The 13,991-nt window shown below is 39.0% G+C and overlaps 1 protein-coding gene and 1 non-coding gene across 6 annotated transcripts in view; one reads left to right on the forward strand and one right to left on the reverse strand.

Moving 5' to 3' along the window:
* Positions 1-13,991, reverse strand: part of RABGAP1L (RAB GTPase activating protein 1 like) — a 736,110-nt gene that overhangs the window by 100,074 nt on the left and 622,045 nt on the right. The gene's annotated exons all lie outside the window — the stretch shown is intronic.
* TRNAG-ACC lies at positions 11,012-11,083 on the forward strand. The gene has a single exon. It is a non-coding gene; the product is annotated as a tRNA-Gly (tRNA).

The following is a 13,991-nucleotide window of genomic DNA, read 5'->3' on the forward strand; positions in this document are numbered from 1 at the left end:
TGGACTGCAAGGAGATCCAACCAGTCCATTCTGAAGGAGATCAGCCCTGGGATTTCTTTGGAAGGAACGATGCTAAAGCTGAAACTCCAGTACTTTGGCCACCTCATGCAAAGAGTTGACCCATTGGAAAAGACACTGATGCTGGGAGGGATTGAGGGCAGGAGGAGAAGGGGACGACAGAGGATGAGATGGCTGGACGGCATCACTGACTTGATGGACGTGAGTCTGGGTGAACTCTGGGAGTTGGTGATGGATAGGGAGGCCTGGCGTGCTGCGATTCATGGGGTCACAAAGAGTCGGACACGACTGAGCGACTGAACTGAACTGAACTGAATATAAATTCTATGTTTATAGAATCTATAAACATCTTCATAGATTCAATTAATAATATAATAGGTTCAATTCAATATAAATATTCATGGAGTATACACAACTCAGTTTTAATGGACTGTAGCAAAATTGTTCATGGAATTGACACAGAGGTAAAGAACTCTAAGAAAGACAAAATTCTACCCTTTCTTAATCACAGAAAAGCAATATTCCAAGGTTTCTCTTTACATGTAGGAGTGCACATTACTAAAACCTAAGTGCTCTCAGTGGAGGAACAAGAGATAAAATGAGAGAGAAACCACAGAAGTATCAATAGAAGAAAACTTTTCAGAAGATTTTGGATTTCAGAATAGTCCAGTAACATACTGAGTTTTACAAAGGGAAAAGAACAAGAAGTAGAAGATAAATAAAAGAAATCTTGGTTCTTTTCAAAATCATGCAAATGTAAATAAAGAAAACCATTATTCTTGTGTCAAATTCCAACCGTTCAGCTCATTATCTTTCTTATCTTTGCCAGTAATTGCTAGGCAAATTCAAAACCTCAGAAAACACAGATTATTAAAAAAAAAAATCCCTAGAGTTAAACTAAGAAAACAAAAACCAGTGGGACACAAATACTTGCTTAACTATTATACTGGGTGTTTTACTTCTTCATTTGCATCTCACTGCAAAGAATGATGGTGAGGTACATTCCAGACTATGAAAGAGTAGCTGTAAGCTTTAACAAGTCAGCTTTCTACCACATTTGTAACTCTAAAACCCACAGCTAACTATTAAAAACAAAACAGGTCCAACATGGAGTCCCTTATGCTAAAGCCCCATGTCACCAAAGACTGCTACAGTTTCTACTCTCCCAGAAATAAAATCTTAAACCAGGAAGCACCTGATCAGCACAAGTTACGTAATCTGCCTGGCAGAGCAGGTGACTTTCCCCTAAGGGAAAGTGATCTTGCAGTAACCACTCCACTTTTCTGTCTAGTGTAACTTTCTGGGTTCTGCTCCGTCCTGCCTATAAAAGTACAACTCCTCAGAGCGCCATTCTATCTGCTAGACTGGCTGCTTCCCATGCGTGAATTGTTGAATAAAGTCAGTGAGATCTTTACAATGTACTCACTTGAATTTTGTTTCTTAACATATTCACTTAAATTTTACCTAACCAAAAATAAGAATTTCAAGTGCTCCTAAGCATTCACTGTTGAAGCCTGGCTTGGAGATTTTGACCACTACTTTGCTAGTGTGTGACATGAGTGCAATTATGTGGTAACTGTAGCAAAGTAGCACACTAGAAAAATAATGCTAGCAAAGCAATGCTAGCAAAGTAGCACACTAGCAAAGTAATGCTCAAAATTCTCCAAGCCAGGCTTCAACAGTATGTGAACCATGAACTTCCAGATGTTCAAGCTGGATTGAGAAAAGGCTGAGGAACCAGAGATCAAATTGCCAACATCTTCTGGATCATCAAAAAAGCAAAAGAGTTCCAGAAAAACATCTACTTCTGTTTTATTGACTACACCAAAGCCTTTGACTGTGTGGATCACAACAAACTATGGAAAATTCTTAAAGAGATAGGAATACCAGACCATCTGACCTGCCTCCTGAGAAATCTGTACACAGGTCAAGAAGCAACACTTAGAATGGGACATGGAACAACAGATTGGTTCCAAATCTGGAAAGAAGTATGTCAAGGCTGTATATTGTCACTCTGCTTATTTAACTTATACGTAGAGTACATCATGAAAAATGCTGGGCTGGAATCAAGATTGCCAGGAGAAATACCAATAACCTCAGATATGCAGGTGACACCACACTTATAGCAGAAAGCGAAGAAGAATTAAAGAGCCTCTTGATGCAAGAGGAGAGTGAAAAAATTGGCTTAAAACTCAGCATTCAGAAAACTAAGATCATGGCATCCAGTCCCATCACTTTATGGCAAATAGATGAGGAAACAGCAGAAACAGTGGCAGACTTTTATTCTTTGGGGCTCCAAAATCACTGCAGATGGTGATTGCAGCCATGAAATTAAAAGACACTTGCTCCTTGGAAGAAAAGCTATGACCAACCTAGACAGCATATTAAAAAACAGAGACATTTCTTTGCCAACAAAGGTCCATATAGTCAAAGCTATGGTTTTTCCAGTAGTCATGTACGGATGTGCTGCTGCTGCTGCTGCTAAGTCACTTCAGTCGTGTCCGACTCTGTGAGAACCCATAGACGGCACCCCACCAGGCTCCCCTGTCCCTGGGATTCTCCAGGCAAGAACACTGGAGTGGGATGCCATTTCCTTCTCCAATGCGTGAAAGTAGTTGGACTATAAAGAAAGCTGAGCACCGAAGAATTGATGCTTTTGAACTGTGGTGTTGGAGAAGACTCTTGAGAGTCCCTTGGACTGCAAGGAGATATAACCAGTCAACCCTAAAGGAAATATCAGTCCTTAATATTCACTGGAAGGACTGATGCTGAAGCTCAAACTCCAATACTTTGGCCACCTGATGCGAAGAACTGACTCACTGGAAGAGACCCTGATGCTGGGAAAGATTGAAGGCAGGGGGAGAAGGGGACGAAGGAGGATGAGATGGTTGGATGGCATCGCCAACTCGATGGACATGAGTTTGAGTAAGTTCCAGGAGTTGGTGATGGGACAGGGAAGCCTGGTGTGCTGCAGTCCATGGGGTTGCAAAGAGCTGGGCACGACTGAGCGACTGAACTGAACTGAAAGCATTCACTGCTGTTTGCTATTAATATCACCCTCAGTGAAGATGATTTCAAACACAATCCAGGAATACAAGTAATGCTGCATCTTGTCTCATTTTGAGCAGAATATACAACTGAATTGTAATTACAAATTCCTTCACCTTAATTTCTAAAGCATTTGAGTAACTTTTTAAAAGTTTTACTGACCACTAAATCAAACCATTCCACATGGAGTATGTTTCAGATTCCTTTTTTTCACAAGGTCAGAAGGTAGCTTTAGGGAACAATGAACTGTAAGCTCCTTTTCATTCAAGTGTTCATTTGTCTCAAGTTCTTCCTGTAGGGCTGGTGACCCAACCTGGATAACTCCCTTCCAAATGAGCCCCTCAGATCCCTGTAGTAGGTCATACACTGAAGCATGAAGCCGTGGACTTGGCTAAAATTCTGCAGTTAAAGCTAGAAGAATTTCATGGTATGTGAATTATATCAATAAAAATAAAAACAGCAGCATTTACGGAATGCCTACAACATGCATGAGATGGGCTTATAGATTTGTAATATAGTAAAATATAACTAGTTATAATAATGACTGGAGGAGAAGGGGACGACAGAGGACGAGATGACTGGATGGCATCACTGATCCAATGCACATGAGTTTGAGCAAGCTCTGGGAGATAGTGAAGGACAGGGAAGCCTGGTGTGCTGCAGTCCATGGGGTTGCAGAGTCAGACATGACTGAGCGACTGAACAACAACTTACCCTAAAATTCTTCTATAATAGCTAGTGTTTAACAAGTACTCACTCTGCCCTAGATGCAGACTCTCATTTAATCTTCACATAAGTCAATGAACTAGGTACTACAAATATCCTTGCTTTATAGATGAAGTAACTAAAGTGTGGAGAAGTTTAGGGATTTGACTCTGTTCTCAACAGTCAGAAATGTAATTGACAGGATTCCAAAACCAGCCTGTCTGGCTGCAAAATGCGTACCGTGCCCTTCACGACTAAAGTAAGATAGGGGAAGTAAGCAAACATGCAGGGAGAATCAACCCTGAGCCAGACACCATTGCTCCTCCCATGCTGGGATCTCCTTCACACTCACACACTTCAGGTCACACAATACAATGCACTGTATTTGTCAAGTCACATTAGGATTATAATAGAATTAAGTCCTTCTGCAGACAGGGAAGTCTTCATGGGGAAAAAAATGGATTAGTTTTCATAAGAAAAGTAATTTTTTTAAGAGAAAAAATAAAATTAGCCTGGTCAGAGTGATGAACTGATGTTTAGATACAGTAGGAAATAAGGTTTCAAAGGCAGTTTTGAATCAGCCTGTGGTAGGTTTCTAATCTCAGGTCAACAAATTTGGAATACAAGGTATGTAGGCCAAGGGCAGACTGTGCAGACTACAGGGTTTTTGTCTTTCTAGCCTCCACTTTTTGTGTGTGTGTCATTAGGTCATTAGAGAAAGCACAGTACAATGGTTAACACGTAGACTCCAGGGTTCAAAATACCCGGGTTTGATACAATACTTTGCCACATACTAGCTTTTTGACCATGAGCAAGTTCCACAGGCTGTCTCACTATTGGTCTTCTCATCCATAAAATGAGAAAATGATAATAGTACCAATGTTGTGAGGAATAAGATAATGCACATAAAAGTCCTCACTAAGCCGCCAGGCTCCATAAAGTATCTGATTAGTGACAGTTGCCATTATTATCAACATTAGTAAAAATGATGGGGAGTTCCCTGGTGGTCTAGTGGTCAGGATTCAGCACTTTCTCTGCTATGGCCTGGGTTTAATCTCTAGTCAGGGAATTGAAATTCTGCAAGTCATGCCATGTGGCCAAAAAAGAAAAAAGAGAAAAGGCTGGAGGGGTAAGATCATCTGTCAAAAACGGAGAAGAAGATGGAATATAACCTTTAGAAATGAGGCGGGGGCTGTTCTCAGTGTATGAGGGCAGTCAGTACCTCCATTTCTTTTTTTTTTTTGTCCAGTTAATAAAAAATTCAGGAGGGAGAAATAAAAAATGTCACAGAACTTCAATCCTGTACCTGTTTTCCCAACACAATTAATCTTTCTAGATGTTGCTTTGTTTGGGAGTGATTTGGTAATTTACACAAATCCTGCTGTCAGAAATAATTGAAGCAGGTTAGTGGAGGTAAAAGATTGATAATGGGGTGGGAGGGGACCTCTTACAGTTAGCTTCCCTCTCCAGTTTCCTGACTACAGTGCAAACAGAGCCTAATCAATTACCTTTTATTAAATCGAGCAATTGTGACAAGAACAGGGAACAAAGAGAGCATTTGTTGTATAACGATATCCATCTGTTAAAACCTGATCAAGAAAACAGTTACAATGGGCTATCATGTGCAAATACATAATCTTTCTTCATAATTGTATTATAATAAGATTTTCCAGCATTCATTTGTATCTTAGAGTCAAAAGAAATATCCTATGCAATAGTTTAGAGTAACAGCTTATCTACAAGCTTAGAACTGACCAATAAATCTGTAATCTACTTCGGTTCAAAGATATCAACTGAATTTGATTAGGGGTGAAGGTGGAAGGAGAGGAAAAATAACACATATTTAACAGTTGTTGTGCTGGGGAGGGGGGGGACTTTAACTATTTTGTATTTCTTTTAGTTTTAACGGCAATACTATTTGACTGGTTTTATTATCCCCAGTTTGCAGAAAGGGAAACCACTGCCCTAAGAGTTTATTTGAGGTCTTACCAGTAGTAAATCAGAACCATTATTAAAACTGATATACATGATTACAAAGGCTCTGGGTGTTGGGGTTTTTTTTTCATGCTTTTTTGTTTTTTCTCCACCTACAACAAGTTCTTCATAACATGAATTTAACAGAAGAAAAACAGTTCAACTTGGAGATCCTGAAATAGAAACTTTAAAATTTCTAAAGTGAGATTCTGTATTTCTCTTCTCTTTTGTTTTAAATATTATATTAAATGTTTTAAATATTTTGTTTTTAATATTATATCACTGTATATTGAAAATATGAACTAAAAACTCATTGCATCTAATAATATTTATTACTAGGCATTTGCAAATTAAAGAAAAAGAAAAGACCGGAGGCAAACTACTGACAACTGCAATGTACATACTAAGAGTCTGCTACAACAAAAAATATCACGTGAACTGAGACAGCACTCTTTGAACTGTCAATGGTGGCTTTTACGACGTTAAAAATTAGCTTTTTCTTTGTGTTAAGAGCAACAGTGAATTGCTTAATTGGCTGATAGTAAAATAATAAAAAGGTATTGTTAATTTTTTAACAGTAGTCATAAGTAGCAGCAGTGTCAATGTCCAAAGCATTCTAATTTTATTCATTTTGATAAGAATTTACTTTTTATATTCCATCTAAAATTTTTTCCAAAAAAGTGATCATTTCAGGCTTAAGAAGTGTTAGCAAGTGTCATCATAGAGATTCTCTCTCTAAAATCATAAAGATCATAAAAATAGCTAAAATCTTTATGCTTTAATTCCTCTTCAAACTAAGCAGGAAGTTAAGATGGAATATTAGGGCCTGCATAGCTGACTAAAAGTTTCATTTTCAGTCACTGATTCTAATACGACAACCACCTTCAGGCCTAAGGATATACATATTCTGCAAAACATCTTCCTTATTTTAAATGTTCACTGAGATCTAAGTAAAGCTTCATATATTTAGGTGAGGAAGGCCTAGTTTAACTAAGTTAAGTAGTTTACTAGTTAACCTGATACATAAAGAATCAGAGGCAAAACAAGCAGACATTAATTTCTAGAATGTGTGGCCATGCATTCTTTATTGCATGCATGCTAAGTTGCTCAGTTGTGTCCGACCCTCTGTGACCCCTTGGACTTCTTCTCTGTCCAGGCTTCTCTGTCCATGGAATTTTCCAGGCAAGAATACTGGAGTGGGTTGCCATTTCCTACTCCAGGGGATCTTTCTGACCCAGGAATCAAGTCCGCCTCTCCTGAGTCTCCTGTGTTGGCCAATGTGCCATCTGGGAAGCCCACATTCCTTATTATGTTGTCCTTATTATCCTGTATTAAAATCCTCAGTGTGTTCTTAAATACAAATTTTAAATATTCAAACTGCTATGGAATTGTTGTTTTATATTAAACTTAGCATACATTTAGGGAGAATTTTAATTGTGCAATATAATATGAGATTATGACATATTTTTAGACCAATGTTTAACTAAAATTGAGATAATGGTGAAACAAAAAGTTAACTGGTTGAAATTATGTTTCTAAACAAGCAAATCTGAATAAATGGTCAGACAGTAAAACTGGATACAAATCTTTTTTACTGGCTGGTGGACAACTTTAATTTATGTTTATAGTGTCTTTTGCCTCTTCTGATGGCCGACTAGTTCTTTGTCTTTTCACTACTTGCATTTCTCTTTCAAGGAGTGCAAAAACAGGGAACGAGGGAAAACTCTAATTAGTGACTTTAATTGGTGGCTGTTATTTTTTATCATCTATATCAAATAGCTAGGCTATGGGAATAAGTTAAAATTAAGAGTTAAAATAAATACAAGTCTCATTTTATATAAATTTCAGTTATCAAATGTTTATCCAATTTTCACATTTCTATTCCCACGTATAAAGGAGAGCTGCCTAAAATAGAGTTTACAAGAAAACTGGTTCATAAAGCAGGCTAAATAAACTTCATGTTAAGCAAAGAGTTCTGGCATTAAACTTTATAAAGGATAAAATAAATCACCCATTATCTGTGCTTGGAAAAACAGAACTGAAGCATTAATAAGTGTCTACTTTTATTAACTATTTTAGTCACTATTAGTGATCTTGTAAATTTTTTTTCTTTTCCTCTAGAAAAACTGTCTTAGTAAGTAAGTACGCTGGTCTTACTTACTTTTGATAACTTACTATTTACTTAGTAAAAAGCTGGTCTTAAAACTAACATGTTAAGGTTCAAAGAGTTTTTAAACTTCAACCATAACATTTTCTTATTGTCCTCACCATTCTTCTCTATCTTCGTTTTTCTCTTTGTCTCTCTCTCTCTCTCTCACATAGCTAAGTCGCTGTAGTCATATCCAACTCTTTGTGACTCTATGGACTGTAGTCTGTCAGGCTCTTCTGTCCCTGGGATTCTCCAGGTAAGAATACTGGAGTGAGTTGCCCTTTCCTTCTCCAGGGGATCTTCCCAACATAGGGATCAAACCTGCAACTCTTACGTCTCCTGAACTGGCAGGCGGCTTCTTTACCACTAGTACCACCTGGGAAGTCCCTCTTTCACACATACCTCTCTTAAAAGATTATTTTTTTGTCCTAAACTGTTTGACTCTGGCACATATGCATCTTATGTATCAGTGTGACCCCTCAAGAGACTGAGCCATATCTGTGAGTGAGTGAGGGTCTCCTGCAGAGGTGTGAGTCAGCAGTGGCCTGCTGAGGGGACAGCACTGGCAGCAGCAGTCCTGGGAAGCACACGTTGGCATAAGTCCTCTTAGAGGTTGCCTTTAGCCTATCAAAGAGCCTGTAGACTCCAGGAAAGGGCCGCCATAGGCCAAACAACTAACAGGGAGGGACCACAGCCCTACCCATCAGCAGAAAACTGGATTAAATATTTACTGAGCATGGCCTGCCCACCAGAGCAAGACCCAGTTTTCCCCTCAGCCAGTCCCTTGCATCAGAAAGCTTGCATAAGCCTATTAATCTCATCCATTAGAGGACAGACAGAAGAAACAAGAACTACAATCCCACAGCCTCCAGAAATAAACCCACAATCACAGAAAGCTAACCAAAATCATCATGGGGATCATAGCTTTGTGTAACTTAATGAAATAATGAGCCATGCTCTGAGGGACCACCCAAAATGGACAGGTCATGGTGGAGAATTCTGACAAAACATGGTCCACTGGAGAAGGGAACGGCAAACCACTTGAGTATTCTCACCTCAAAAACCCATAAACAGTATAGAAAAGAAAAAAGATATGGCATCAGAAGATGACTCCCCCAAGTCAGAAAGTGTCCAGTATGCTACCAGGGAAGAGCAGAGAAATAGCTCCAGAAAGAACGAAGAGGCTGGGCCAAAGCAGAAACCATGCTCACTTGTAGATGTGTCTGACGGTGAACTGGCAGTGAAAGTAAAGTCTGATGCGGTAAAGAACAATATTGCCTAGGAACCTGAACTATTAGGTCCATGAATCAAGGTAAATTGAGTCAGCATTGATATTTTAGGAATCAGTGAACTAAAATGGAAGGATGCTTTCTAATTGTGGTGCAGGAGAAGACTCTTGAGAGTCCCTTGGACTGCAAGAAGTTCAAACCAGTCAATCCTAAAAGAAATCAACCCTGAATATTCATTGGCAGGACTGATGCTGAAGCTGAAGCTCCAACACTTTGGCCACCTGATGCCAAGAGCCAACTCACTGGAAAAGACCCTCACGCTGGGAAAGACTGAAGGCAAAAGGAGAAGAAGGTAGCAAAGGATGAGATGATAGGATAGCATCACTAATTCAATGGACATGACTTGAGCAAACTCCAGGAGACAGTAGAGGACTGGTGTGCTGCAGCCTATGAGGTCTCACAGAATCAGACACAACTGAGTAACAATGGCAAAGCTCTGTATGCCATAGTGGGAAGACTTAAACCTCTGACAAGTGAACATGCCAAGGCTAAGTGGCGAGTCTGACCGGAGACTGAATGTGGCAGCACCACCTCCCAATCTAAGACCTTAGCTCAGATGACTCTTCTGAGGTACTTCTGGGTCAAATAACCAAAAATAAAATCACTATATGTAATATCAACCACTTCAACTGAATCTTTAAGCATTTCCCTCTCTTAAAACCTTAATGTACTTAATATATTAGCTTCTTAGCATTAAAAACCAATATTGTAGAATTCTATATCCAATGAATTAGAAAACATTTCTTTAGTTAGCAGTATCACTGATAGGCCATCCTATCAGAAAAGAATAACTAAAGCAAATGATGAACACAAGGTAATGTTAAGAGGTTGATGGGAGAAAAGAGACATCCATGTTAAATATACTATATGTTTTGTTTTTGTTACAAAACATGCAACATCTATAAATTAACCAATAAAAGCAGAAGTTGGAAGAAATTCAAAGTGAAACAAACCTCCTTTTGATTTTAATGATCAATAAAGTGTTAGTCACTCAGCTGTGTCAGGCTCTTTGCAGCCCCATGGACTGTAGCCCACCAGGCTCCTCTGTCCATGGAATTTCCCAGGCAGAAATATTGGAGTAGGTTGCCAGGGGATCTTCCTGACCCAAGGATCAAACTCAGGTCTCCCACATTGTGGGCAGATTCTTTACCGTCTAAGCCACCCCAATAAAGAAACACATATATTTAAGACAAATAAGTCTTTTAAGGCTTTACAAGATATAGGCTTATCAGTTATTTTGGTGGTTGCTAAGCAACATTCTCTTCTGTAGGGCTAAAGCACATGAAATTAGCATGTTTTCAGGAAAAAAAAACTTGAACAAAAAATTAGAGAACAGCATTTGAAAAGTATAAAGGAAAACACATTAACCAGCTAATCAGGCAGTAACAGAAGTTTAGTGCTTTTTGCAATAATGGTTAAACATTTTGTTTTCCACTAGTACCAAATGAGATGCTACTTCAGCACATTAATATTTTAATTTTATTGAAACAGTAACGATTATATTGACCTCTACACTCAACAGCCTAATTATTTTGAAAATCTCAAATTAGATCAGGATATACTCTAATTACTATCACTAATGGTGATCTCTATAGATCTCTTTCTCCAACAATATTTCTTCAAATTCCCAGTTTTCAGATATGTCACATGCCTGGTTTACACTTAAAAAAAAATGTATCTGGTTGTGACATGGCATTTTAGTAAAGCTACCACTTCATGATGCTACTTATATTGTTAAGATCTCTGAAAATTCTGTTCTTTAACATCACCATTTTGGAAAAACCTTTTTTTTTAAAAAAAAAAAAAAAGAAAAAAACAGATCTTGGCTTCCCTGGTGGCTCAGTTGGTAAAGAACCTGCCTACCATGCGGGAGACCCAGGTTCGATCCCTGGGTGGGGAAGATCCCCTGCAAAAGGGCACAGCAACTCACTCCAGTATTCTGGCCTAGAGAATTCCATGGACAGAAGAGCCTGGGAGGGGTACAGTCCATGGGGTCACAAACAGTTAGACATGACTGAGTGACTAACACTTTCTTCTTTTCACTATAGCAATGCAATGAGTAAAGATGAATACTATTGAATCTATTAGGTATAATAATGGAAACTTCTTTAAAAAAGGAAAGAGGCAAATGACTGAAGGGAAAATAACTGTAGAAATCCAACTATTGTTGGGAAAGAGGATAGTAAGTAGAATTCCAGTTCTATCATTTACCCTACCATTTTTAATATCATGCTGCAATTATGTAAATGCTATAGGGCTGCAACTGCCAATTCCCTTATTCACAAAATCAGTTCCTCACTGAGTTTTCTTAAAGTCCACAATGAACAAACCTTGATGCAGAGGCTAGTGAGGGTCAACTTAAATGAGCCAATGAAAAGAACCTGCAAATGTGATGACTATCTTCATGGAGGAGAAGGAAGTGCCTTGTGCCTCGACTGTAATCACGACTTGTTTTGGCTCTGCAACCAAAACACTATATGAGCTTCGATACACAGCTTCTTATTTTATTTTAAAGCAACAGCATTGGACTAAATGATTGGTCAAATCCACTTTAGCTTAACAGTCCATGACTCCACTTTGAGGATACAAGACTTATCTATGTAAGAATCATTACTCAGTCTTTAAACCTTCTCAGATGGGACCCTTAGTACCAGTTACTAGGATCTTTTAAATGCTTTCTCTTTTTGTTTTACCATAGTAATAATATTGCCTCAGACCAAAATCAAGAATCCACTGTGAAGATCTAATCTCATACAGCCTCTTTCCTTTCTTTTTTTAAAAGAAATTATTCTATTTATTTATATTTTTTTGGCCTTGCAGCATGTGGGATCTTAGATCCTCAACCAGGGATCAAATTCATGTCCCCTGCAGTGGAAGCACAGTGTCTTAACCACTGGACCACGAGGGAAGCACCTGAGATGTAACATTTTTAACGACCATTATTTTATCTTTAAGACCTACTAGAATTAAACATGAATAGACACATCAAATTGCAGAACTCAGCCTGAGTCACAGTCACATACAGAAAAGTTTCTCAACCTTCGTATTAGTAACATTTTGAGATGGATAACTTTTTGCTGCATGGAGTTGTCCTAAGATACTTTGTACCATTACTGGCCTCTACACACTAGAAACCAGTAGCGCCCCTCCCCTAAGGCTGGGACAGATTTTCCAAACATTGCCAAATGTCCCCTGGAAGTGAAAACTGACCTGAGTTGGGAACCCTGAACACATAGTAAATTAAGAGAGGGATTATTTTTGATTGCAAATTTACTTCTAACCATCAGACTTTTGAAAATAATTTCTAGTTTCAACTCAAACGATGTTGCCTCATAAATATCGCAAAAAATAAGCCACTGATTCATACTGTGATAAATTTTCTTTCGCTTTGACAAAGTCTTTGCCTCAGAGATTACAACCAGAACATTTAAATATTCTTTTTGTTTTTCAGCCTTGGTGGTGGTTTAGTCACTAAGTCATGTTCAACTCTTGCGACACCATGCCAGGCTCCTCTGTCCATGAGATTCTCCAGGCAAGAATACTGGAGTGGGTTGCCATTTTCTGCTCCAGGGGATCTTCCCAACTGAAGAATCAAACCCAGGTCTCCTGCATTGCAGGCAGATTCTTTACCAACTGAGCTATGAGGGAAGCCCATTTTTCAGCCTTCAGTTCAGTTCAGTTCAGTTCAGTCACTCGGTTGTGTCCAACTCTTTGTGACCCCATGAACCACAGCACACCAGGCCTCCCTGTCCATCACCAACTCCCAGAGTTCACTCAAACTCATGTCCATCGAGTTGGTGATGCCATCCAGCCATCTCCTCCTCCGTCATCCCCTTTTCCTCCTGCCCCCAATCCCTCCCAGCATCAGGGTCTTTTCCAATGAGTCAGCTCTTCGTGTGAGGTGGCCAAAGTACTGGAGTTTCAGCTTCAGCATCAGTCCTTCCAATGAACACCCAGGACTGATCTCCTTTAGGATGGACTGGTTGGATCTCCTTGGAGTCCTTGCTGCTGCTAAGTTGCTTCAGTCGTGTCTGATTCTGTGCGACCCCATAGACAGCAGCCCACCAGGCTCCCCATCCCTGGGACTCTCCAGGCAAGAACACTGGAGTGGGTTGCCATTTCCTTCTCCAATGCATGAAAGTGAAAAGTGAAAGTGAAGTCATTCAGTCGTGTCCAACTCGCAGGGACCCCATGGACTGTAGCCCACCAGGCTCCTCCGTCCATGGGATTTTCCAGGCAAGAGTACTGGAGTGGGGTGCCATTGCCTTCTCCTTAATGGAGTCCTTACTGAGGTATAATTGACAAAAATGTACTTAATATATACAACTTGATATTTTGATACTAAATATTCTTAAAATTGGAAAATAAAAAATCACCTGTGAGTACCTCATTGTTATAGGTACTGTTTATATATCAGTATTAATTAAGTTACAGGTTGAAATATGTATTATTCAATGTCATCAATCAGTTTTATAAAGTTGCAAAAGGGAACAGAATATTCACCCTAAAAATGTCTCTTTGGCATAATGATAATTTTAGAGTTATTAATTTTAAGAAAATAGCAGACATAGGAAAAGATCTGAAAACCAAGTAAAAGCTACCCTTTTGTAAGAGACACTTATAGTCTCTGTCTGTACCAGGAAGAGAAGGATGATTCTAAATTTCTAGAAACTCTCATCACTGGAGAAGGTAAGCACTTAAGCTCTGCACAATAACCTTGTCCCTGTTTACTGTGCTTTTCCTCCCATAAATGACTGTCCTCCTAAACATTTTTTGTCTCTAGCTGGAAAAGCTATCAAAGATGGTTT

The sequence above is a fragment of the Bubalus bubalis genome, chromosome 5, assembly GCF_019923935.1.
Source record: "Bubalus bubalis isolate 160015118507 breed Murrah chromosome 5, NDDB_SH_1, whole genome shotgun sequence".
Classification (NCBI taxonomy): domain Eukaryota; kingdom Metazoa; phylum Chordata; class Mammalia; order Artiodactyla; family Bovidae; genus Bubalus; species Bubalus bubalis.